This window comes from Microtus pennsylvanicus, chromosome 3, assembly GCF_037038515.1.
Source record: "Microtus pennsylvanicus isolate mMicPen1 chromosome 3, mMicPen1.hap1, whole genome shotgun sequence".
NCBI lineage: Eukaryota > Metazoa > Chordata > Mammalia > Rodentia > Cricetidae > Microtus > Microtus pennsylvanicus.
The window spans coordinates 6,255,542-6,280,087 of NC_134581.1; the positions used below are offsets into that span (position 1 = coordinate 6,255,542).

Genomic DNA, 24,546 nt, shown 5'->3' on the forward strand with positions numbered 1-24,546 from the left:
GCACCAGCGCTTGTCAGCTAAATGCTAAACTATCAAGAGATGTAATATGTGGAAGATAATAACAGAAACATGCAAAGGCAGTGTGCCTCAATGGGAGCATTAGTGTTTTGGAGGTGTGTGTGTGTGTGTGTGTGTGTGTGTGTGTGTGTGTGTGTGTGTGTGTGGCATTTGGCAGTCCCAGTTACTGATGGCATGGAATGGATTGGGGTAATGAAGAACCCTTCGCCAAGCTCTAGTATCTCAGCAGCTCCAGGAGACAAACCTCCTCACTGTATCTATCTCCTCGGCTCCAGGAGACAAACCTCCTCACTGTATCTATCTCCTCGGCTCCAGGAGACAAACCTCCTCACTGGATCTATCTCCTCGGCTCCAGGAGACAAACCTCCTCACTGTATCTATCTCCTCGGCTCCAGGAGACAAACCTCCTCACTGTATCTATCTCCTCGGCTCCAGGAGACAAACCTCCTCACTGGATCTATCTCCTCGGCTCCAGGAGACAAACCTCCTCACTGGATCTATCTCCTCGGCTCCAGGAGACAAACCTCCTCACTGGATCTATCTCCTCGGCTCCAGGAGACAAACCTCCTCACTGGATCTATCTCCTCGGCTCCAGGAGACAAACCTCCTCACTGGATCTATCTCCTCGGCTCCAGGAGACAAACCTCCTCACTGGATCTATCTCCTCGGCTCCAGGAGACAAACCTCCTCACTGGATCTATCTCCTCGGCTCCAGGAGACAAACCTCCTCACTGGATCTATCTCCTCGGCTCCAGGAGACAAACCTCCTCACTGTATCTATCTCCTCGGCTCCAGGAGACAAACCTCCTCACTGGATCTATCTCCTCGGCTCCAGGAGACAAACCTCCTCACTGGATCTATCTCAGCAGCTCCAGGAGACAAACCTCCTCACTGTATCTATCTCCTCGGCTCCAGGAGACAAACCTCCTCACTGGATCTATCTCAGCAGCTCCAGGAGACAAACCTCCTCACTGTATCTATCTCCTCGGCTCCAGGAGACAAACCTCCTCACTGGATCTATCTCCTCGGCTCCAGGAGACAAACCTCCTCACTGGATCTATCTCCTCGGCTCCAGGAGACAAACCTCCTCACTGGATCTATCTCCTCGGCTCCAGGAGACAAACCTCCTCACTGGATCTATCTCCTCGGCTCCAGGAGACAAACCTCCTCACTGTATCTATCTCCTCGGCTCCAGGAGACAAACCTCCTCACTGTATCTATCTCCTCGGCTCCAGGAGACAAACCTCCTCACTGTATCTATCTCCTCGGCTCCAGGAGACAAACCTCCTCACTGGATCTATCTCCTCGGCTCCAGGAGACAAACCTCCTCACTGGATCTATCTCCTCGGCTCCAGGAGACAAACCTCCTCACTGGATCTATCTCCTCGGCTCCAGGAGACAAACCTCCTCACTGGATCTATCTCCTCGGCTCCAGGAGACAAACCTCCTCACTGTATCTATCTCCTCGGCTCCAGGAGACAAACCTCCTCACTGGATCTATCTCAGCAGCTCCAGGAGACAAACCTCCTCACTGTATCTATCTCCTCGGCTCCAGGAGACAAACCTCCTCACTGGATCTATCTCAGCGGCTCCAGGAGACAAACCTCCTCACTGGATCTATCTCAGCAGCTCCAGGAGACAAACCTCCTCACTGGATCTATCTCAGCAGCTCCAGGAGACAAACCTCCTCACTGGATCTATCTCCTCGGCTCCAGGAGACAAACCTCCTCACTGTATCTATCTCCTCAGCTCCAGGAGACAAACCTCCTCACTGTATCTATCTCCTCAGCTCCAGGAGACAAACCTCCTCACTGTATCTATCTCAGCAGCTCCAGGAGACAAACCTCCTCACTGTATCTATCTCCTCGGCTCCAGGAGACAAACCTCCTCACTGTATCTATCTCCTCGGCTCCAGGAGACAAGTATCCTCACTGTCTCAGCCAGAAACTACTCTCTTATAAATGGCCATGAAGAATCTTTTCATAGTATTTTTCTTTTTTGAGAAAGGTACTCATGTATCTCAGGATTATAAGAACTCCATAGGTAGCTGAGGATGACTTTAAATTTTTGATCTTCCTCTCTCCACCTCCAGAGTGCTGCAATTACAGATGTAGACAATATCTGTGGCACTAGGGATAAGTGTGGTCACAGGGATTAAATCATTCTGCAAATGCAGAAGCAGTAACTAGCAGAGAAAATATTGAACCAAGTTTTCCTGACTTTAAGCTAGGACGCTTGACTCCTAGGGTACACCGTCACCTGAGAGATAGGATGTTTGACTCCTAGGGTACACCATCACCTGAGAGATAGGATGTTTGACTCCTAGGGTACACAGCCACTTGAGGAAGCACTGATGATTGGTTGACAGAATAATCCAAAAAAAATATTAACTGTATGACTTACTGTACTCTTATTCTTTCCAACACTACAAAACCTGACTCCCAACTTCAGGTGAGGAGAGGAACGACCTAAAAAGCGCTCCTCAAATGTTGATGGACACACTCTCGGTCACACGAAAGGCAGGTTCTGACTTGGTAGGTCAACACTGATCTACAGAGCCATTTTTAAAGAAGGAAAGGCCTGGGAATGGAGGGGTGGGATGACTCACTCACCACACTAGTGTGAAGACTGGAGCTCAGATACTTAGAACCCACCAGGTGAGTGTGGCAGCCCAGCTGCAACTCCAGCCCTCAGAAGGCAGATTCCTAGAGCAGGCTTGCCCAATCAGCAAGCCAAGGTTCAAGTGAGAGCACCTATTCAATATACAAGGTAGAGAGTCACACAACATCAACCTTTAGCCTATACACACACACACACACACACACACACGTAAAGAAGCGAAGATCTAAAGATGAATATCAAATCTAAGCACATCCACTGTATAGAAAATTGTTCATTTTCACATATTTGAAGTGATTTTAAGAATGCAAATAGGAAAGGAAGATGCAGCTTTTCAACTTTGTCATGAATAAAATACTGCATTACTATGATGTAAAAAACCAGATGGACAGTGGTGGCGCACACCTTTAATCCCAGGATTCAGGAGGCAGAGGTAGGCGGATCTCTGTGAGTTCAAGACCACTGTGGTCTACAGAGGAAACTCAGTGAAACTGTCTCGAAAAGCCAAAAACCAAAACAGCAAAAACCAAACAAACCAAAAAACCCAGTAAGATGACACAATTTCTATTCTCTTATCTATATATACTTGTGTGTGTGTATGTGTGCATGTGTGTACATGCATGTGTATGTGCACGTCTGTGCGCTGAAGTATTCACAGGCTGTGGGGACACATGCACAGGGATGCTCTGAGGTTGTGGTGTACGCAAGTCTAACACCTGTGGGATCATATGAAGGCTTCCCTTAAAAACTGCTGGGAATGTCACAGTCTGTGACCGCCACCCCCTTACGCCTGGCTCTTCCCTGGACCAAACTGCTTCTCCCACTTTAAAAGTAAAAATGCAACAGAAATCTCCAGGGGTGAAGCCTCCTTTGCACAGCTCTTCTCCGTGGACAACCGCACACGCATGTGCAAAGCCTCTGACCCCTCCGAAGCCAGCAGCCTTTGTAATTACTTCCCAGAACCAACTCTTTTCATGGTCCTCATGCTATAACAGGTTCAGAGATATGAATAAAACATCTTAATTTTCAAGTATTGCTTTTTAAATTAATATTGAAAGGAAATGCCTTGTAAAAAAGATTCCCTTTTTAAGGCATGCTGCTCTTGCATAGAAGGCTGCAGTTTCTGTGGCCTGCCTTGTTAAGAATCTGCTAGTGCCCATCTGATGCACACTTATTTACGGATTGCAGACTAAAAGCTCTTTTTCCTCACGAGCACTCATCTCCACGTCCTCATTAGGTGGTTTTTCTCTTTTCTTTTTGTTGAGGCCTGGCCATGCCCTTGGTACACTCTTTTGTTCCTTGTTGCAAAAGGAATGGTTTTAAAGGCTCCCTCTCTACCAGTCCCACCTCTTTTTTCTTTTTTTTACCCCTTTTGTAATTAGCCTTATTTGAGGACCAGAAAAGCAAAAGACTGCAAAGAAATACAAAAACTACTGAACAAAAGACACGATGTTCTTTCCCCAACCATATGCTGTGGAGCTCGTGTACAACCTGGGTCAGATGACTTGCATATATGCCTTTAAAATGAAAAGAGAAGTGGAGAGAAAAAAAAGAACTAAAGGACTAAAGAAAAAGCCCAACTTGCTCAGCAGCTGCATTGGTATAAACAGGCTCGGAGCAAATGTCACAGTCAAAGGAGAATAATACACCTTACCTTCCCTGCAAGAGTAATTCACATTGAAACCAAAGAACACGAGGAGACAGGAGCTGATAACAATGCTTGCAGATAGCCATTCAAACCAGCTTAATATGCATCCGCGCTGACGGGAATGAGAGAGACACTTTTCTTTTTTCCAACTCAGATGCTCTGTCATCGTAGCCACAGGCAGCAGGGACAGTTCCCCGGTTTTCTTCTAAATGGGTTCACTAGGGACAGAGAGGATGGTTCAGTTAGCAAAGTGTTTGACTTGCAAACCTGAGGACCCAAGTCCAAAAACCAGAACTCATGTAAAAGAGTGTGGTGGCATGCACTTGTAATCCTGGACTAGAGAAATGGAGACAGGTGGAACCCTGGAGCTTGCTGGCCAGCTAGCCTAGCCTAGTCAGCAGGAAGTAAGAGACCTTGTCTCCAAACAAACCAAAACCATAATCAACCAACAAACCAAAACCATAATCAAACAACAAAACAAAACAATATGGAAAGATGTGCTGAGGAAGAACACTGGAAGCTGAAGTCTAGAATTGCAGGCACACACCAACCTACATGCACGCACCCACACAAGTCCATTGTAGGGCATGCACACACCAACTTATATGCATGCACCCACACAAGTTCATTCTAGGGCATGCACACACCAACCTATATGCATGCACCCACACAAGTCCATTGTAAGGCATGTACACACCAAGCCGTACACACATACCCACATAAGTCTATTGTAGGGCATGCACACACCGACCTACATGCATGCACCCACACAAGTCCATTGTAGGGCATGCACACACCAGCCTACATGCACGGACCCACACAAGTCCATTGTAGGGCATGCACACACCAGCCTACATGCACGGACCCACATAAGTCCATTGTAGGGCATGCACACACCGACCTACATGCATGCACCCACACAAGTTCATTCTAGGGCATGCACACACCAAGCCGTACACACATGTCCACATAAGTCCATTGCCGTAATTCTGATTGTGGACAAGGTTTATGAAAACTAACAAGGGGTGGAGAGTTAGTATTGATGGCTATCCTGGGCCTGCAGGGGAAAAAGGGAAGAAGCCACTGATTAAATCTAGAGCTGAAGCAGCATAAAATGAAATGAACTATGGCTTTTGCAACCCACATGACCAGGAAGTATATGGGTTAAACCAGAAAATACCCCTCTTTCTTCCCACTCTTTGCTCCTCTGCAGAGCTTTCCAGTTAGAAAACATCTTCCTAGAAACCTGGGAGCAGGCAAGCTGTGCCCCACCAGCTCAGAGCAGCCTCATGGGAACACAGGAATCAGGAGAGGCCAGTGCAAGTATCCCTTTCTCTTCCTCCTTTCTGTGCTACAGAGATAGTCATTTATTTCCCTTACATATTCTATTTTTTACATGCAACCAATGGAACAGAATTCTTCTGGGAAGCAATTCTGGATTTCCAATGGTGTCTATCCTCTTCATTAGTGCATCAAAAAGCTGGAAAATGTGTAAATTTATCTTTTCACTATTGGGTGGGAAGCGATTAATAAATAGACCCTTTCAATTCAGCAAGTGCTTGAGTAGTTGTTCCAGGACACACCCTGTCCAGGAACCACAGAAACCACAAGCGGAATCAAATAGACATTCAATCATTAACACACACCTTTGCTTTTCCCTGGCAAGCATGGTCAGCCACAGAACTGGGCACATTACTCCTGCTTGCCAATCAGCATGCTCCTCCCCTTACCAAGGCTGTAGGCTTATGAGAAATTACCTAGGATAAACCATTTTTACATCTCTACAGCTATAATTATTATTAAGGATGAGATGCAATTTCAAAAGCACAAAGGGTATATTTTATCATCTAAAAATTTTCCTTCTTTATCAAATACAATTTGAAAAAGAGCAAAACACCAAGCTGAGATGCGAAGTGGGAGACAATGAGGCTCTGAGCTGCCCATGCTGACTGCTTTAGACTTTTCCACGGACTGAGGCATTGAGCCATTGTGCTGGGCACAAGTTCTGATTGAGGCCTTTGCACTTGGATGAGCCTCAACTATCACTGTGTTCAATAAGTCTATCAGAAACAGAGACTTTGTATGTGTACTCAAACACAAAATACAAAGTACATTTAAAGTGCAGCATATCTTATTTTACTATTTCAAAAATATCTTAACCCCCCCTTCTTGTGCTGTCTGTCTGTCTGAGGTGTGTATAAATTTTTGTGATGTGGCCACCTGAGCATTAGAAGTCAGAAGGCAATCTCAGGTGTCAGCACCTACCTTTCTAGCTTGCTTGAGACAAGGTCTCCTTGCTGTTCCCTGCTGTGCATGCTGGAATAGCTGGCGTGAAAGTTTCTGGGAATTCTCTTGTTCCTGTATCCACTTCACTATGGGAGAACCAGCATTACAGATGCATGCTACCCTATCTGGCTTTACATGGGTGCTGGGAATTCAAACTAAGGTCTTCATGCTTGTAAGAACTTTACCCACAAGCCATCTCCTCAGCACCAAAAACATTTTTTAAAATTAAGCATGCATAGTTTTAGGCTTCCTTGTGGGATTTAAAAACAAAATTTGTTCTGTTGACTCTCCTACCCCCCTCTTCTCCCCCATCTCCAACCCCCCCTCTTCCACACATCAGTTAGAGCCTCCTTTCTGCTTCCCTGTCATGTGTGTCCTGTGTTCTTTCCCTCCTTCCTCAGTGCCTCCTTTTTACTCTAAGAGTCTCCTTTCTAGTTTCATATACATTCATGCATCCGTACTTCTATACATATATGTAAAACACTAAAAGCTAGCATCTGAATATGAAAGAGAAAATTTGATTCTTTGTCTGAGTCTGGGGTATCTAGTTTAATATCTTTCCAGTTCCATACATTTCCTGAAAATTTTATGCATAGAATGAAGAGTTGAGGGGAGCTAGATTTACTTTCAGAAGTACAAATCTAAACAACAGAAGCAATTAAGATGCCTAAATTTGAGACTATATTATGGGCGTGTTAATTTTCAGGAAGTTGCGCATGAATAGATGGGACGGACAAGTGTGCTTGTGAGCTGGAGAGATGGCTCAGCAGTTAATAGTGCTTACTGTGCTTGCACAGGACCTGGGTTTGGTTTCCAGCACCCACAACAGGCGCTTTGTAACTGCTTGTTAATACTAGTTCTTGGGGATTCCATGCCCTCTTCCTCTATGCAGGTTTCACACATAAGGTCACATAGCCATACCCAAATACACATAAAGATAAATACATCTTAAAGATAAAAGAAGTGTGTGTATCTATATTTCAGAGAAAAAGAGGTGGGGAATACAGTTTATTACCAGAGGGAACACATTTAAGTGATGGAAACATCTCCAAAAATACATAGAAAAATATTCAGCATTGGTTGCCTCTTATATTAGTTCCACGGATAACTATTTCTTGGTGCTTTTAATTTCTTCAAACTGTATTTTATTAATAAGAAAAACCCTTTTATAAAAATTACAAAATTATCAGAATGTACTGAAAATGGGAGGTCACAATCACAAGTGTTTTTTAAAAACGTTTAGATCCATTTAGCTTTGTCTCAAGAGTACGGTCCGGTCCGTGTCCATGTGTATGTTCTTACATGCAAGTCTAGGTCAAGGCTAAAGTCACTCAGAGCGGCACAGCTTGAGGTGCCAGGCACTCCCTGCTCAGCAGGCTACCTGTGATCAAGGTGTATGTCGGAGAACTTCTACAACACTTCCTTGTCGCTCTAGGAAATCAGGTCTTGGGGTTTTTTAGATTTTTATGGTTTTACCAGAGAACCTGAACTCGTGAAACACAAACTAACAAACATATCAAGGCCTAAAAAATGGGAGCAAACTATAAGCGGCAGGATTCCCTAAGTGCTAGGAGAGTCTGGGTGTTTCCTCTCCATGAGAGAGAGACTGATCTTGTGTCAAATCAAACAGTGCTAAACCTTACCATGCCAGCATCTGGATGGCCAATGAAAGAAACCCAAAATATATTTAAAATGATGATTATTTTTCTTCCGCTTTCCTTGTTCATGCTGTGTATGCTCTGCATACGATGTATGTGCCTATGTGTGGGCGCGTGCGTGCATGTGTGAGTGTGTATGTGTATGCAATGCACTTGCATAGCTGTGGAAATGAGTGTGGAGAGCTACGACTGATGTTGGAATCGTCCTCTCTCAATCTTCTACCTGTTCACTGAGGCAGGGTCTCTTCATCATCCCCGGAGCACTCTGATATGGCTAATTTCAGTGGCCAGCTTGGTTTGGAGAACCTTCCTCCATCTTCCAAGCTGGAGTTCCAGATGGGTTGCCACAATTCCCAGCATGTATATGGGTGATGGGGATCTGAACACAACTCTCCACACTTTAAGCACTGAGCCTTCTCTCCAGGCCTCCAATTGAAGACAGGCTAATGACCAGGACTCACTGTTATCCCAAACAGGTTTATAACAAGGTGACAAATTCTTGACTTCTGCCAGCCAGCTTCACTTTTCTCAGCAGCACTTCCATAGTACACAGAGACTTTCTCTCCTTTTCGAGGTGCAGGGCTAAGGACGCAGGGAGGTGGACTTTAAAGCTCCTGGGTTAAGAAATTTAAAACTGATTTTACATAAAATCACAATAATACTTGTCAGAGTGATCTCTTGGCACTTTGAAGAAGGTCTATGGGGGACAGACAGTTTTTCCTTTGCCATGTAATGGTGACTGCTTGGACCAATGATTCAAATCTCTGAAAATTCTGTGCTCTGGATACTCAGTCTTCATTCTACGGTAACTGAAAAAGTCTATCTTAGCCATATCAGTGATGTGATTGAAGAGATACACAACCGCTAACACACTTGGCCTAGAGGGACAACCTTTTACATTTGACTATGTTCTTTAACAATTCACAGTTGAGTTCATGGTCCATCCCTTATATAAGGGACACTTGAATCTGCCTTTGCAAATATATAGACTCATTGTTAGCCTGTGTGGCTGATCACATGACTGCAGTGGGTAAGAGGCAGAGAGTTCAGGTGGGAATAGTGTTTGCTATAACGTTTTCCTATCCCAGTTGTCTATCTCGGCCAGCCGTGTTTCCCACCCCAGAGTCTCCAGAACCTCCTAGCTGGGGACCAAGTTTCCAAAATATGAGCAAGGTGAGTATAGTGGAGAAACACAGAAAGGCATGGATGCCAGGAAGTGTAGTTCTTAAGGGACCTGTGGTATAACACTTACCTAAACACACAAAAGAAAATAGCAGGGCACCGTTTAAAATAAGGACAATATTAGTATTCCTTGACACATAGAAATCATCCAGGCTATTTTTAAAAGATATCACATTTGATTTTTTTTTAAAAAATGTATATGATACACAAAATGTATTTGTGTGTGTGCCTATATGTACAGAATAAGATATGTACAGTTATAGGGAGCTCTGCTGATGTAGGAAGTCCTTCTGTATATGTGTTGCTTTTATTGGTTAATGAATAAAGAAACTGGCTTGGCTGGATAGGGCAGAGCAGAGCTAGATGGGGAAAACTAAACTGAATGCTGGGAGAAAGGAGGGAGACTCAGAGAGAAACTATTAGTCCTGCCAGAGACAGACGTCAGAACTTTACCTGGTAAGCTACAGGCTTGTGGCCATACATGGATTAATGGAGATGGGTTAAATTAGGATATGAGTTATCCAGAAATACACTGAGGCTATTGGCCAAACAGTTTTGTAAATAATATGGTTTCTGTGTGATTATTTGGGGTTGAGCAGCTGGAAACAGTCAAGCAGCCTCCTACTACATTCTGCAAGGGCACACTCCCCACCTCCAAACTGCTGTCAGCGGCGACCTCCAGAGCAGGATGGCAATGAACACAATGGTTCCTGTTCCTCAACTTGGACTATATTTATTGCAACCAGTATTTGTTATTCCTATGATGCTTTAAAAAGAAAAAAATTCAATTCTCCTTGGGTCCGTAAGATGGCTCAGTGGGTAAAGGTGCTTGCCTCTGAACTTTACAGCCTGTGTGCTATTCCTGGAGCCACAAGGTGGATGGAGAGAACTGACTCTGGCAAGTTGTCCCCGACCTCCGCATGGCACATGCATCCCCCCAGTTCCCTTACCCACACACAAAATAAATGAATAAAACATATTATAAAATTTAAGAACCCGATCTCCTTTGATTCACAGTGAAGGACTAAGAAAGAGACCATGTGTAACTGTGATCTGCCAAGAGTGTGTAACGAGGAAGGGGAATAGCTCAGCAAAATGGTACAAGGGAAAGAGCCTGGAAGGATGACCTCCTGCAGGGATCATCTGAACAGTTTTAATGTCTGAAGATTGATTTTCGCAATTTCTTCCTTTTCTGTGTGGGACTAGCCCTAGGTAAGATGCAAGTGTTATTTGGATGTAACGAAAGTTTAATTTTTTTTTTTGTTACACAGGTAAAAGTTTCTTCCAAGTGGGTGTTTCTCTCCTTGGGTTGTCCACTATCCTGGATAGCAGGTATAACACTCAGAACTCAGTGGTGATGACGATGCCAGAGAGAGTCCATGCCGAGCCCTGGGTAGGCATGCCACCTGCACAACAGCCCCACTGTCTTCAACTTCCTGTCAAGGAAGCTGCCGCCGGCCTATTTCATGGAACCACTGTCCTGTCGAACAGCACTCCAGGGGAATGAAGAAAAGACAGACACACAGACAGAAAGCTGGGGTCAAATGGTCTGGGCTCTCTGTTGAAGAAACTGGAGCATCTCAGAAGATGTTTATGATGTGTGGTTGAACAGAGAATTGGGGTTATTGTGTTATTACAGCTGGACAGGATGGTGTTTTTACACACAGATAAACAAGCAGGCAGGCTTCATGGTGTACAGCTGGATCAAGGAGACAGGCTAACTAATCACATAACAGCAGTCTCAGGCTGCACAAACTCATGGGAGACCGGAAAGCTATGGTGAACATTTTCTGTACACTCTTCCGACACCCACACATGGACCATAAAGGAAGGCTTTGCCATTTCCCTCTGAGCCTCACCCGGGGACGGGGGAAGGGTAGGTGTCTGCCATTTTCCCATGAATCTTAGGCTAAGGTCCTGGACTGGTTTTGCCCACATCAACAACACTCATTCACTCAGCACTTCCTCTACTTCCCACAAACCACTATTGTTGAAGCTGAGACTTGACCTTTAGGAAATCTGATACAGAGCTCTTACTGTCTGGTTTCTCTATAATGGTGAGAGATGGTGGATGTGTGCAAGCATCTCCTTAAAGAGTTACAGAAGTGGGGCTTGGTAGAGTGCTTGCCTCTCTGCATGCGTGTGGTAGAGTGCTTGCCTCTGCATGCGTGTGGTAGAGTGCTTGCCTCTGCATGCGTGTGGTAGAGTGCTTGCCTCTGCATGCGTGTGGTAGAGTGCTTGCCTCTGCATGCGTGTTGTAGTGCTTGCCTCTGCATTCACGAGGCCCTGGGTCAATCCCCAGTATTGCACTAACCATATATGGCGTCACAGACCTATAATCCCAGCTCACAGTGGTCAAGGTAATCTTCAAGGTCATCCTCATTGATATAAAAAGCTTGAGGTCAACCTAGGACATACGAGAGTCTGTCTCAAAAAAAAAAAGACAGACAGACAAACCAAAGAAAGGAGGAGGCGCACTAGATACCTGCTAAGCATGGCAGCGCACCCTGTCACTCTAGCTCTTACGGATGTAAGTCAACCTTAGGGACACAGTGAGTGTGCGGTCAGCCTGGATGAGATGAAACTCTGCCCCATCACAGAACAGAAACACAGTTACTGGGTTCAAATCAAGAGAGTGACAAGCTTATCTTCATTTCTCAGTATTCTTTGAGTTAAGAATACATGTAATGCTCACGATTTTGGCTTTAGTGTCTGTTACACACAGCATCGGTTTCAGTTTCTACCTAGGTTGCTTCTGCAGCCGTCTGCTAGCCTCTGTGTGCCCTAAGAAACTGTTTGCCAAGGAGAGTCTACCAATATTCTAATTCCGACATTAGTGAATTCAAACAGCAGCTGATGCACACCGTGAGATCCACTAAAACCTGACAGCAGGGTGTATTCGCCAATTTTGACCACAGTGACAGCAATAAGAAGACTTTCTGTTGTGGGGACAAGAGAGCAGATATCTGGCACTGGGCACTGGGAAAAAAAGCAAGACACTTTCAAACAAGTACCACACATGGTGACTCATTACATGTTGAGAGCTGATAAGATGCTGGAGGCTTTTGTCTTGGCACTGACATTGCGGATGGCAGGCTACCCTAACATCTAGAAATTGAGAGTGAATCAGGAGGTGGTGATAGGTCCCGTGCTGGTGCCTGGTGTGTGGAACTGTTATATTTTTAGGATAAAGGCAGAGATGCAAAAACCCAAGTGAGTGCCAGAGTGAAGCCGAAACAAGGAGAAGGCTGGGTATTGTGTACTCTCCTATGTGATAGATGATATCCACGAGGTCAGAATACAGAAGCTCACAAAAGACATGGCCACTTCTGAGGGATCTGGCATTTAATTTCATTTTTTGTTTACTTATATGTGTGTGTAAAAAATGCCTGCACACGATGAAAGGAGACAGAGACAGAGACCCACTTTGGAGCACCAGACAGAAATCTCAAGGTCCAAATCAGGAGCAGAAGAGAGAGTATGAGCATGGAACTCAGGACCGCGAGGGGTGCACCCACACACTGAGACAAGGGGGATGTTCTATCGGGAACTCACCAAGGCCAGCTGGCCCGGGTCTGAAAAAACCGGGGATAAAACCAGACTTGCTGAACATAGCGGACAATGAGGACTACTGAGAACACAAGAACAATGGCAATGGGTTTTTGATCCTACTGCACGTACTGGCTTTGTGGGAGCCTAGGCAGTTTGGATGCTCACCTTACTAGACCTGGATGGAGGTGGGTGGTCCTGGGACTTCCCACAGGGCAGGGAAGCCTGATAGCTCTATGGGCTGACAAGGGAGGGGAACTTGATTGGGGGAGGGGGAGGGAAATGGGAGGCGGTGGCGGGGAAAAGACAGAAATCTTTAATAAATAAATAAACGGAAAAAAATAATTGAAAAAAGAAAAACAATAAAACTTGTGGCAATCTTCAAAAAAAAAATCTATCACCTGTCAAAAAAAAATGCCTGCCCATGCACATATGAAGGCCTGAGTTAATGTCAGCTGCTTTCTCTCTCTCTCTCTCTCTCTCTCTCTCTCTCTCTCTCTCTCTCTCTCTGGACCTGGAAGTCACTGTCTAGCGAGGCCTGCTGGCCAGCAATCCCTGGGGATCCTCTGTCTCTGTTTCCCCAGTGCTGGGATCACAAGTCACCATGCCTAGCTTTTACATGGGTGCTGGGGATTTGAACTCAAGTCTTAATGATTGTGTAGAGGGTTCTCTTACATGCTGAGTCATCTTTCCAGTCATCAAAGTAGCTGGCAGTTTAAAAAACAACAACCAGGTAATGATCACAGCATATAATTCACACCACATGGACATAAAGGCCTCGTGGCATACTCAGATGAATAGAAATGGGCTAAATTAAGATGTAAGAGTTAGCAAATAAGAAGCTAGAGCTAATGGGCCAAGAAGTGATTTAAATAATATAGTGTCTGTGTGATTATTTTGGTTCTGGGCAGCTGGATCGAACAAGCAGCCTTCCTTACAATAGCAGACCTATCAGAATTACACCTGACTTCTCAATGGAAACAATAAAAGCCAGAAGGTCCTGGTCAAGTGTCATGCAGACATTATGAGACTACAGATGCCAGCCCAGACTACAATACCCAGCAAAACTTTCAATCACCATAGATGGACAAAACAAGATATTCCATGGCAGACCCAGATTTAACTAATACCTAACCACAAACCCAGTCCTACACAAAGAACTAAAAGGCAAACTCCAACCCAAAGAAGTTGGCTACATCCACAAACACAGACAATAGATGATCTCACAGCAGCAAATCCCAAAGAAGGAAAAAACACACACAATAACATCACCAATAATGAAAACTAAAATAATAGGAACTAGCAAACACTGGTCATTAATATCCTTTAATATAAATGGACTCAAATCACCTATTATAAAGACACAGGTTTAACAGATTGGATATGAAAACAGAATCCATCCTTCTGCTGAAAACAAGAAACACACCTCAACCTCAAAGACAGACATTATCTCAGAGTAAAGAATTGGGGAAATTTTTCCAATCAAATGGATTTAAGAAACAATCTGGTATAGCAATCCTAATATTCAACAAAACTGACTTCAAACTAAAATCAATCAAAAGAGGCAAAGAAGGACATTTCATATTAGTCACAGGAAAACTCCATCAAGAGGAAATCTTAATACTGAACATTTATGCCCCCAATACGAGGGCATCCTTATATGGAAAAGAAACACTTCTAAAGCTTAACCAACATATTAAACCCCACACACTAATAATGGGAGACTTCAACACCCCACTCTCGCCACTGGACAGGTCTGTCAGACAGAAAATTAACAGAGAAATAAGGGAACTAACAGATGTTATGAATCAAATGGACTTAACAGACATTTATAGAACATTCCATCAAACATAAAAGACATCAACATATAAAAAAATGGAATAACCCCACGTATCTTATCAGATCACCATGGCTTAAAATTAGAATTCAACAGCAACGCTAATTTCAGAAATCTCATAAACACATGGAAATTAAACAATGCTCATCAATGGGTCAAGGAAGAAATAAAAGGGGAAATTAAAGACTTCCTAAAATTCAATGAAAATGACCACACAACATACCCAAATTTATGGGACACAATGAAAGCAGTGTTAAGAAGAAAATTCATAGCACTAAATGCCCACATAAAAAAGCTGGAAAAATCCTACACTAGTGAATTAACAGAACACCTGAAAACTCTAGAACAAAAAGAGAAGCAAACTCAACCAGGAGGACTAGAGAGCAGGAAATAACCAAATTGAGAGCTGAAATCAACAAACACAATACAAAGAATCAATGAGACAAAAAGTTGGTTCTTTGAGAAAATCAACAAAATAGACAAACCTTTATCCAAACTAACCTAAAGGCAGAGAGAGAATATTCAAATTAACAAAATCAGAAAAGAAAAAGAGGACATAACAACAAACACAAAGGAAATCCAGAGAATCATTAGTTCATATTTCAAAGACCCATACTCCACAAAATTGGAAAACTTAAAGGAAATGGACGATTTTCTGGATAAAAATCACTTACCAAAATTAAATCAAGACCAGAGAAGAAAATTAATTAGACGTGTAACTGCTAAAGAAACAGAAACAGTCATCAAAAGTCTCCCAACCAAAAAAAAAATCCCAGGACCATATGGTTTCAGTGCAGAATTCTACACGATTTTCAAAGAACTAATACAAATACTTCTCAAATTGTTCCACACAATAGAAACAGAACATTGCCAAACTCTTTTTATGAGGCTACAAATACCATGATACTCAAACTACACAAAGACATTACAAAGAAAGAGAATTACAGACCAATCTCACTCATAAACATTAATGTAAAAACACTAAATAAAATACTGGCAGACTGAGTCCACATCAGAAAAATTATCCACCATGATCAAGTTGGCTTCATCTTAGAGATGCAGGGATGGTTCAACATAAGAAAATCTCTCAATGTAATCAAACATATCTGAAAAACAATAAACAATCTGAAAAAACACATATGATCATCTCATTAGATGCTGAAAAATCCTTCAACAAAGTACAACATCCCTTCATGATAAAAGTCTTGGATACAAGGAGCATACCTGAACATAATCAAGGCAATATATAGCAAGCCAACAGTCAACATCAAACTAAATGGAGAGAAACTCAAAGCAATCCCACTGAAATCAGGAACAAGACAAGGTTGTCCACTCTCTCCATATCTATTCAATATAGTCCTTGAGGTTCTAGCTAGAGCAATAAGACAACAAAAGGAGATCAAGGGAATACAAATCAGAAAAGAAGTCAAACTCTCACTATTTGCTGATTATATAATAGTTTACATAAGCAATCCCAAAAATTACATCAAGGAACTTCTACAACTCATAAGTACCTTCAGTAATGTAGCAGGATACAAGATTAATTCAAAAAAATTAAGTAGACCTCCTTTACACAGATGATAAATGGGCTGAGAAAGAAATTAGAGAAACATCACCCTTCACAATAGCTACAAATAACATAAAATATCTTAGCGTAACTCTAACCAAACAAGTGGAAGATCTGTACGACAATAACTTTAAATCTTTAAAGAAAGAAATTGAAGAAGACACTGGAAAATTGAAAGATCTCCCATGCTCTTGGGTAGGTAGAATTAACATAGTAAAAATGACAATCTTACCAAAAGCAATCTACAGATTCAATGCAATGCCCATCAAAATCCCAGCAAAATTCTTTACAGACCTCTAAAGAATAATACTCAACTTCATATGGAAAAACAAAAACCCAGGATAAACCAAACAATTCTGTATAATAAAAGAACTTCTGGAGACATTACAATCCCTGACTTCAGACTTTATTACAGAGCCACAGTACGGAAAACAGCCTGGCTTTGACATAAAAGCAGACAGGAGGACCAATGGAACCAAATCCAAGACACAGCTATCAATCCACACACCTACAAACACCTGATTTTTGACAAAGAAGCAAAAAATATCAAATGGAAAAAAAGCATATTCAAGAAATGGTGCTGTCATCACTGGATATCAACATGTAGAAGAATGAAAATAGATCCACATTTATCGCCATGTACAAAACTCAAGTCCAAATAGATCAAAACTTCAACATAATACCAACCACACTGAACCTCATAGAAGAGAGAGTGGGAAGTACACTTAAATGCATTGGCACAGGAGACTACTTCCTAAATATAACCCCAGCAGCACAGATACTGAGAGAAACAATTAATAAATGGGACCTCCTGAAACTGAGAAGCTTCTGTAAAGGAAAGGACATGGTCAACAAGACAAACCAGCAGCCTATAGAATGGAAAAATATCTTCACCAAGCCCACATCAGACAGAGGTCTGATCTCCAAAATATACAAAGAATTCAAGACACTGGTCATGAAAATAACAATCCAATAAAATAATGGAGTACAGACCTAAACAAAGAACTCTCAACAGAGGAATCTAAAATGCCTGAATGACACTTAAGGAAATGCTCAGCATCCTTAGCCATCAGAAAAATGCAAATCAAAACAACTCTGAGATTCCCTCTTTCACCTGTAAGAATGGCCAACATCAAAAACACCGATGACAACTTATGCTGGAGAGGATGTGGGGTAAAGGGAACACTCCTGCATTGCTGGTGGGAGTGTAAACTGGTACAGCTGCTTTGAATTTCAGTATGGTGATTTCTTAGAAAATTAGGAAACAACTTTCCTCAAGAACCAGCAATACCACTTTTGGGCATATACCCAAAGGATGCTCAATTGTACCACAAGGACATGTGCTCAACTATGTTTATAGCAGCTTTGCTTGTCATAGCCGTAACACAGAAACAAATAAATGCCCCTCAATCAAAGAATAGATAAGGGTAATGTGGTACATTTCCACAATGGAGTACACAGCAGAAAAAATGACGTTTTGAAACTTGTGGGTAAATCAATGGATCCAGAAAACATCATATTGAGTGAGGTAAGCCAGACCCAGAAAGGGTATGTACACACTCATAAATGGCTTTTAGACACAAAGAAAAAAGAAAGAAAAAAAGAAAGAAAAAACAAAACAAAAAAAACAAAAACCAGCTTATAATTCATAATCCCAGAGAACCTAGACAGCAAAGAGGACCCTAAGAGAGATATACATGGGACATAGAAAAAGACAAAACCTCCTGAGCAAATTGGAAGCATAGGGACCATGGAGAGGGTAGGAGGGGAGGGGAGAAGAAGGAAGGGGAGTGGAAAAAATATATAGCTCAATTAAAATAATAAAAAGGATGGTTCATCTACAGTCTGAAGATATTCTGTAAGGGGTAAAATAAGGCTGAATCTTGTCCTACTTCACAGCTGTTTAAGGTCCTGATGCCCAAAAGCTTGTACTTCTCACCATATTGCATCATCTTGGAAACTGGAAAGAGATCACCCAGATCAAACTCCTACATCACATGAACACTTCCTGTAATATTTGATGTCCACATTAAGCTTTTCAGACACTGAAATCCACATAGCCCAGGCTGGCCCTAAACTCACAATAGAGTTGAAATTAACCTTGGACTTCTGGTTCTCTGGTTTCCACCTCCCAAGGGATGAGAACACTGGAACTATAAGCATGCCACTACAACTCATTTATGTGGAGCTGGGGATCAAACCCAGGGCTTCAGGTGTGCTAGGCCAACACTCTACCAGCTGAGCCATATCCTCAGCCACCAGGTCAAATTTTAAGAAGTTGCCACTAGATAGAGATATAGGACTTAAAAAGAGTCACAGGAAACAGACTTGAGACCTGATCCTTCATGAGTTATGCAAACTTAGGTAATGTATTTAACTTCTCTGCACCTTCAGTTTCCCAAGCAGACACAATAATGACTTCCTGGCTGTTTTCTGAATATTAAAAACAAAACACTGAACATAGTGCCTGGTGTACAGTAGTATTTCAGTATTATAAAGAGAGTCTGACCCAGGGGTTCAGGTCTTTGGGATGTAGAGGAAGGAAGAACCTCAACAAATGAGACTTGGGAAATTTAATGAGACATTTTTAAAATTAAAAGACCCTTTTTGGGTCTGGAGATACAGTTCATGTGTGAGTCTCTTGGTTGAATCAAGTACTGAATCCCCAGTACTGAGAGAAAATAGAAAGGAAACTAGAAGGAAGGAAATGAGGGAGGGAGGGAAGAAATGAGGGCAGGAGGGAGGGATAGAGGGTAGGAGGGAAGGATAGAGGGGAAAGGGGAGGGAGGGAGGAAAGGTGGGAGGGAGAGAAAAAATGAGGGAAGGAAGGAGAGATAAAGGGAGAAGGGGAGGGAGGGAAACCAAACAGTGAAGATCCTTCAATGATGCTACTTTGAAATGCAGCCCTACCTGACAGGTGTTTACCAATCACCATCATGCTCTGTAGTTCACTTTGAAACTGTTAACCACAGCATGCTCCAGCTGCAGCATAATGCCCACACTGATGCTCACACTGGAATTTTCGAACATCCATTGGAAGTAGACTTAGCTTCCACCCTCCACTGCTCACACCCTCTTGTCTCCCATCCCACTGCCTCATTAAGCAAACAGGAAAGTTTTAGGTGTGCTGGCAGAGGCCGTTAGTTCATTTTTCAACTAACCAGACTCAAAATAATAACCACACAGAAACTATATTATTTGCAGTACTATTTGGCCAATAGCTTAAGCATATTTTTAGCTAACACTTTTATCTTAAAATAACCCATTTCTATTAATCTGTGTATTGCCATGTGGCTGTGGCTTTACCGAGTAAAGTTCTCTCTGGCGTCTGGTGTATTTCCAGTGGGGCTACATGCTACATGGCTCTGCCTTCTTTCTGCCAGCATTCAGTTTAGTTTTCCCACCTACCTCCTTATGCTAAGCCATTGGCCAAAAGCAGCTTTTTTTTATCCTTTAACCAATAAAAGCAGCACATATAAAGAAGGACTTCCCTCACCATTTCCCTTTTCTGTTTAAATAAAAAGGAAGGTTTTAACTTTAACATAGTAAAATTGCTGATAACAAAACAGGTATCAAGCAAGAATTATAGTTACAATATTTGTATCTACTTTATCTTTTATTATAACTAAGGAAAACTGTGACTGTATCTATTCTTCAACTCCATCAAAGACTCCAGAAGGATATAATATTACCTAAGTAAACAGGAAGTGTATTGTAAGCATCATCCAAAGCTCTAGAATTGACAGAGACATCTCACTTCCTGGACAGTCCATCCAAATGTCCTCTGTAACATTGAAGCATCCATCTTCAGCCTTAAGACCCATAGTATCTGGCAGACTTTTCTATGAAGCAGGAAATTTCAAAGACAGGTCTGTCTATATTGGCAGTTTGCCAGTCACTGTTTTTCTGTGTCATATAGACTGTCTAGCAGATTCTTTCATGAAGAAGGAACCCCAAAGGATTGTTTCGCCTTTCTTAGTCAACTTCAGCAGTCATTTCTCTGTGGGTCCTGCATGCCCAGTTTACACAGCATACCATCAAGCAGTCCAGGCAAGAGCAGTTTCTTGCCCCAAAGGCCAGCAAACTCTATAAGGAGACTCTTAGATCCCTATCATCCTCTTGAAGTAGATTGGTGCTGCCAGGAACAGATGTGTCTCACTGTCATGAAAAGTCCTAAGTTCTTAAACATTTTAAATGCCATATTCTGTAGTCATTGAAAATGTTGAAGAATAACTATCCATCTGAAATAAATCTCTGTGCATCTAGAAAATCTAACCAATATGACTACAAGCTTGACTATTATAGATGATTATCTACTAATCTGTATTTCTTAATTACACATTACATTTTCAAATGAGCTGCACAAACACAATACCTTAATCAAGCAGAAATACACATATAACAAAATTGGCCTTAAATTTCTATCATTAGACCAAGATCCACACCAATGCAAGGTATTCATTTTTATATCATATTTCCTTTTAAATGAAAACATTTGTAAGCAAAATTTGGGAATTTTGGAATGGTTCTTTCCAAATTGCTTCATACTTTTTGTTGGACAAAGTATTTGGGGATTAACAGAGACCTTTCAGGGGGTATTGGTCCATCAAACCACATTAGTCTGGAAGGAATCCATAGGTTCTCCTCCTTTGTGGAAACAAAAGCAGAATCTTTTTTCTAAAGCAACATATCCTTAGACCCAAATCTTGAAGTCAAGATACCTTTAAAATATCCATGTTGGTTTAGCTCACAGCTCATACAATGAAATGTCTCTCTGTACTTAGCTCCTTCACAGTCAAAAAATTCAAAGAAAACACAATAATATACACCATCTAGACTCTCTGTGTATATTCCATCTTTATGTGGCTTATTTTCTTACTTTATTACTTTTTCTACAAGTTTACTCTGTCTCTTTGAAAACTTTGTTTTATTTATTAAAAACCATTTATTTTTTTATAACTCTTTATATACTTTTTCTTCTCTCTCCCAAACCTGTGTACAATTTTTTAAACACACTATGACCCATTTAGAGGTCCTTCTCATCTGAATTTGTCTTTATTTTGTGTTTTTAATCCTTTTCTGAACAGGACCGCTTTTTTAAAATGCTAAGTGGCATGCCTAGTACCAAGGCTGCTTTGCCTTTTGGCTCTGCCCAGTCCAGCATGGTGGAGGCATGCTCATCACCTCTGCAAGTCATGCACACTTCCCCAGTTCCAGGTATACAGCGGGTTTATGTCACACCATTAAGTAGTTTGTAACACACTGCCCACAAAACCCACTCACATGTTCTGTAGCCAGTCCTCCTGAAAGAGTCAGAACCATTTGTGCTGGAGAACCAGGGATCCAGATCCTAAAGAAACCTCACAGCCTTCCTTGCCAAGGCTGAGTCAGCAAGATCCGTCTTAAAGGAGCCTTAGTGAGCCACCAAACAGAGCAAGAACATACGTTAAACTTTGCTCTTTTGTGTGTGTCTAGAATTCCTTTTCAAGCTCTCTCAGGTTTTAAGTGGATTTAGTTGACCATGTTTCCACACCATAAGTGACTAATAGGCAAAAGAAAAGACAGTGTCTCGTAGCGTCGTAAGAAGTAAACAAAGCCATCAACCATTTCCAGCCATCATTGTAGGAATGTTTTTTTCAGTTCAACTAGTTTTCCATCCTGAAAAACCTGGCTGGGCCTGACTGAAACACATATTCACCTTGGCCATCACTCCAGAAACTACAGTGACCCCAATCTCAGGGCTTTATGACTGACAAGGGATCACGACGGCAATCAGTTGTAACATCTAGAGGAATTTTCTCTGAACACACAGGCAGGAACTGTGCTGGCTCTAGAAGGAAGTCCTCATAAAGCTACCATGGGCACTCACGTTGTTCTACAGTGCTGCCACACTGAGTGGCTAAGCAACACCAGCCTACCTCACAGCTGAAACGTGGGCCATGCTGTTTCCTCCTGGGACCCATGAGACAGAATGTGCTCTGTGCCTCTCCCCAAATGTTTACTGAAATCTGGGGTGTTTTATGGTTCACTGGCACAGCCTGCTGATCTCTGCCTTACACTCACATGTTGTGTGTGCAGGAATCTGTCTACAGGTAATCCTTCTCACATGAAGAACCAGACATTTTGGGTGGTGAGCCCACTCTGGGCTCCATGGGATCTCACCTTTCTAAGCCTGACCATGCTTCAGATGACATCTGCAATAACCCTATCTCCAAATGAGGTAATGTCTACATGTGAACTGGGGGTGGGGGAGTCATTCCCCATACTACTGACATGAGTGATTTTCATTTTATGTTCTGTTGTAATAGGAGAGGCGGGCTGCATCCCCGGCACCCGGCCGCCGGCACGGCTAGCTTTACCCAAAATAATTACACGGAAACTGTATTCTTTTAAACACTGCCTGACCCATTAGTTTCAGTTTCTTATTGGCTAGCTCTTACATATCGATCTAATCCATTTCTATTAATCTGTGTAGCCCACGAGCTGGCTTACCAGAAATGATCTTAACCTGCGTCTGTCTGGAGTGGGAGAATCATGGCAACTCCTTGACTCAGCTTCTTTCTCCCAGCATTCTGTTCTGTTTACTCCGCCTGCCTAAGGGTTGGCCTATCAAATGGGTCTAGGCAGTTTCTTTATTAATAAGAAATCACTCCCACATCAATGTTCTGTATGTCCCACCCTGAAGGATACACTTCCAGATTTTCTAGTTAAAGAAAAATAGTGACTTTGAAACAGTTTCTCAGAATTGATATCCTATTTTAAAACTTGTTCCCAATGACTATATCCAACCTTCTGGATGTGGTGGCTCTGCACCAAGGCTGAGGCAGGCAGATCTTTGAGTATCAGGTCACTTAGTCTATTTAGAGAGTTACAGGCCAACCAGGGCTACAAAGTGAAACATCGTTTCAAAAACAAACAAACAAAGTCTAGCTGGCATTGTAAAAAACAATAAAGCATACAGCATTAGACAAGGAATTAAATGCAGAAGAAGCTGAAGCAGGCCTCCCAGCAGGGCCTCTTCTGCCTTTATTTGTTTCCAGAGTTGACATTTGTGTCTCAAGGGCAGTCACAAACATGGATTTCCTTCCCCAGATCTTGGGTTGGAACAACTGTCCGTGTTTATGAGACGCACAGTATGAAGGCTGCATTCATTTTAGATTTGTCGGGGGACCGTGGCGATGCTCTAAAAGTCTGGAGATGCGAGGATGAACGTAAACAGTTCTTCTGGAAGCAGAGCAAGCAGTTGGCAGTGGCAGATGCCACCAGCTTCTGCATCCTGTAGGCGTCCCTCTGTGTCCTGTGCCTGGGCCTCTGCTTGAGGGCTTTCTTTAGGCCTTGCTTCAGGGAAGACTAGGAGTGATGGAGGTGAACACCAGTGGGAACAGCCTTTAGCCAACGGGTGATGAGAGTTGGCAGGTAGATGCTGTGACTTTGCAACTGGGTTAGAAAATGTCTACACTGATCCTCAACTTCAGGCTGTGTATCCAGTGAGCCCACATTCACCAGCTATATGAGCATTCAGCTACTCACTCCTGCAAATTGACGACTCCTAGATTTTAAGATCAAGTAATAGGTAATCCAGTTCCCGTGGTAGGTGAGAATGACCTTGAACTTCTGAGCTTCTTTCCTTCACTTCCTGAGGGACGGGGTCACAGGCATTGTGCCACTACACCAAGTTTGTGCTAGGAACGGAACTTCAGTCATCTTAGGCAAGCATTCTAGTAACTCTGCATCCCCAGCTTCAGCAGGGCACAGGTAAGGACATGTCTGTGAGTGTGTGCATGTATGTGTGCATGTGTGTGGAGGCCAGAGCTCAACCACAGGTACCTTCCTCAGGAGCAGTCTACCCTGTATTTAGAGGTTGTCTCTCATTAACCTGGAACTTGTCGTTTTAGCTATAGTGACCAGCAAGCCCCAGAGATCTGCCTAGCTTTGCTGCTGCAGGGCTGGATTATAAGCACGAACCAAGCTGCAGTGGTTTTCCCCCATTTCTTTTCTTTTGCATGGGAGTTTTGAGGATTGAACTTTATCAACTGAACTATCTTTCCGGCCCAGGTCTAGTTTTGACATGTATCCATCTCTATGGAGACATTAGTGTAGGATATTAGTATACCGGAGAAGAGCATGCCTAGATGTAAAATTATACTTTTTTTATCCCTAGGGATCAAACCAATGCCATCGA

At 42.7% G+C, this 24,546-nt stretch overlaps 1 long non-coding RNA gene across 1 annotated transcript in view; it reads right to left on the bottom strand.

The window, feature by feature from the left end:
* LOC142846924 (uncharacterized) overlaps nt 1-24,546 on the bottom strand; it is a 105,187-nt gene that overhangs the window by 48,375 nt on the left and 32,266 nt on the right. The window contains exon 2 of the long non-coding RNA XR_012910092.1: nt 4,292-4,503. This is a non-coding gene — a long non-coding RNA (uncharacterized LOC142846924). The remainder of the gene's footprint in view (nt 1-4,291; nt 4,504-24,546) is intronic.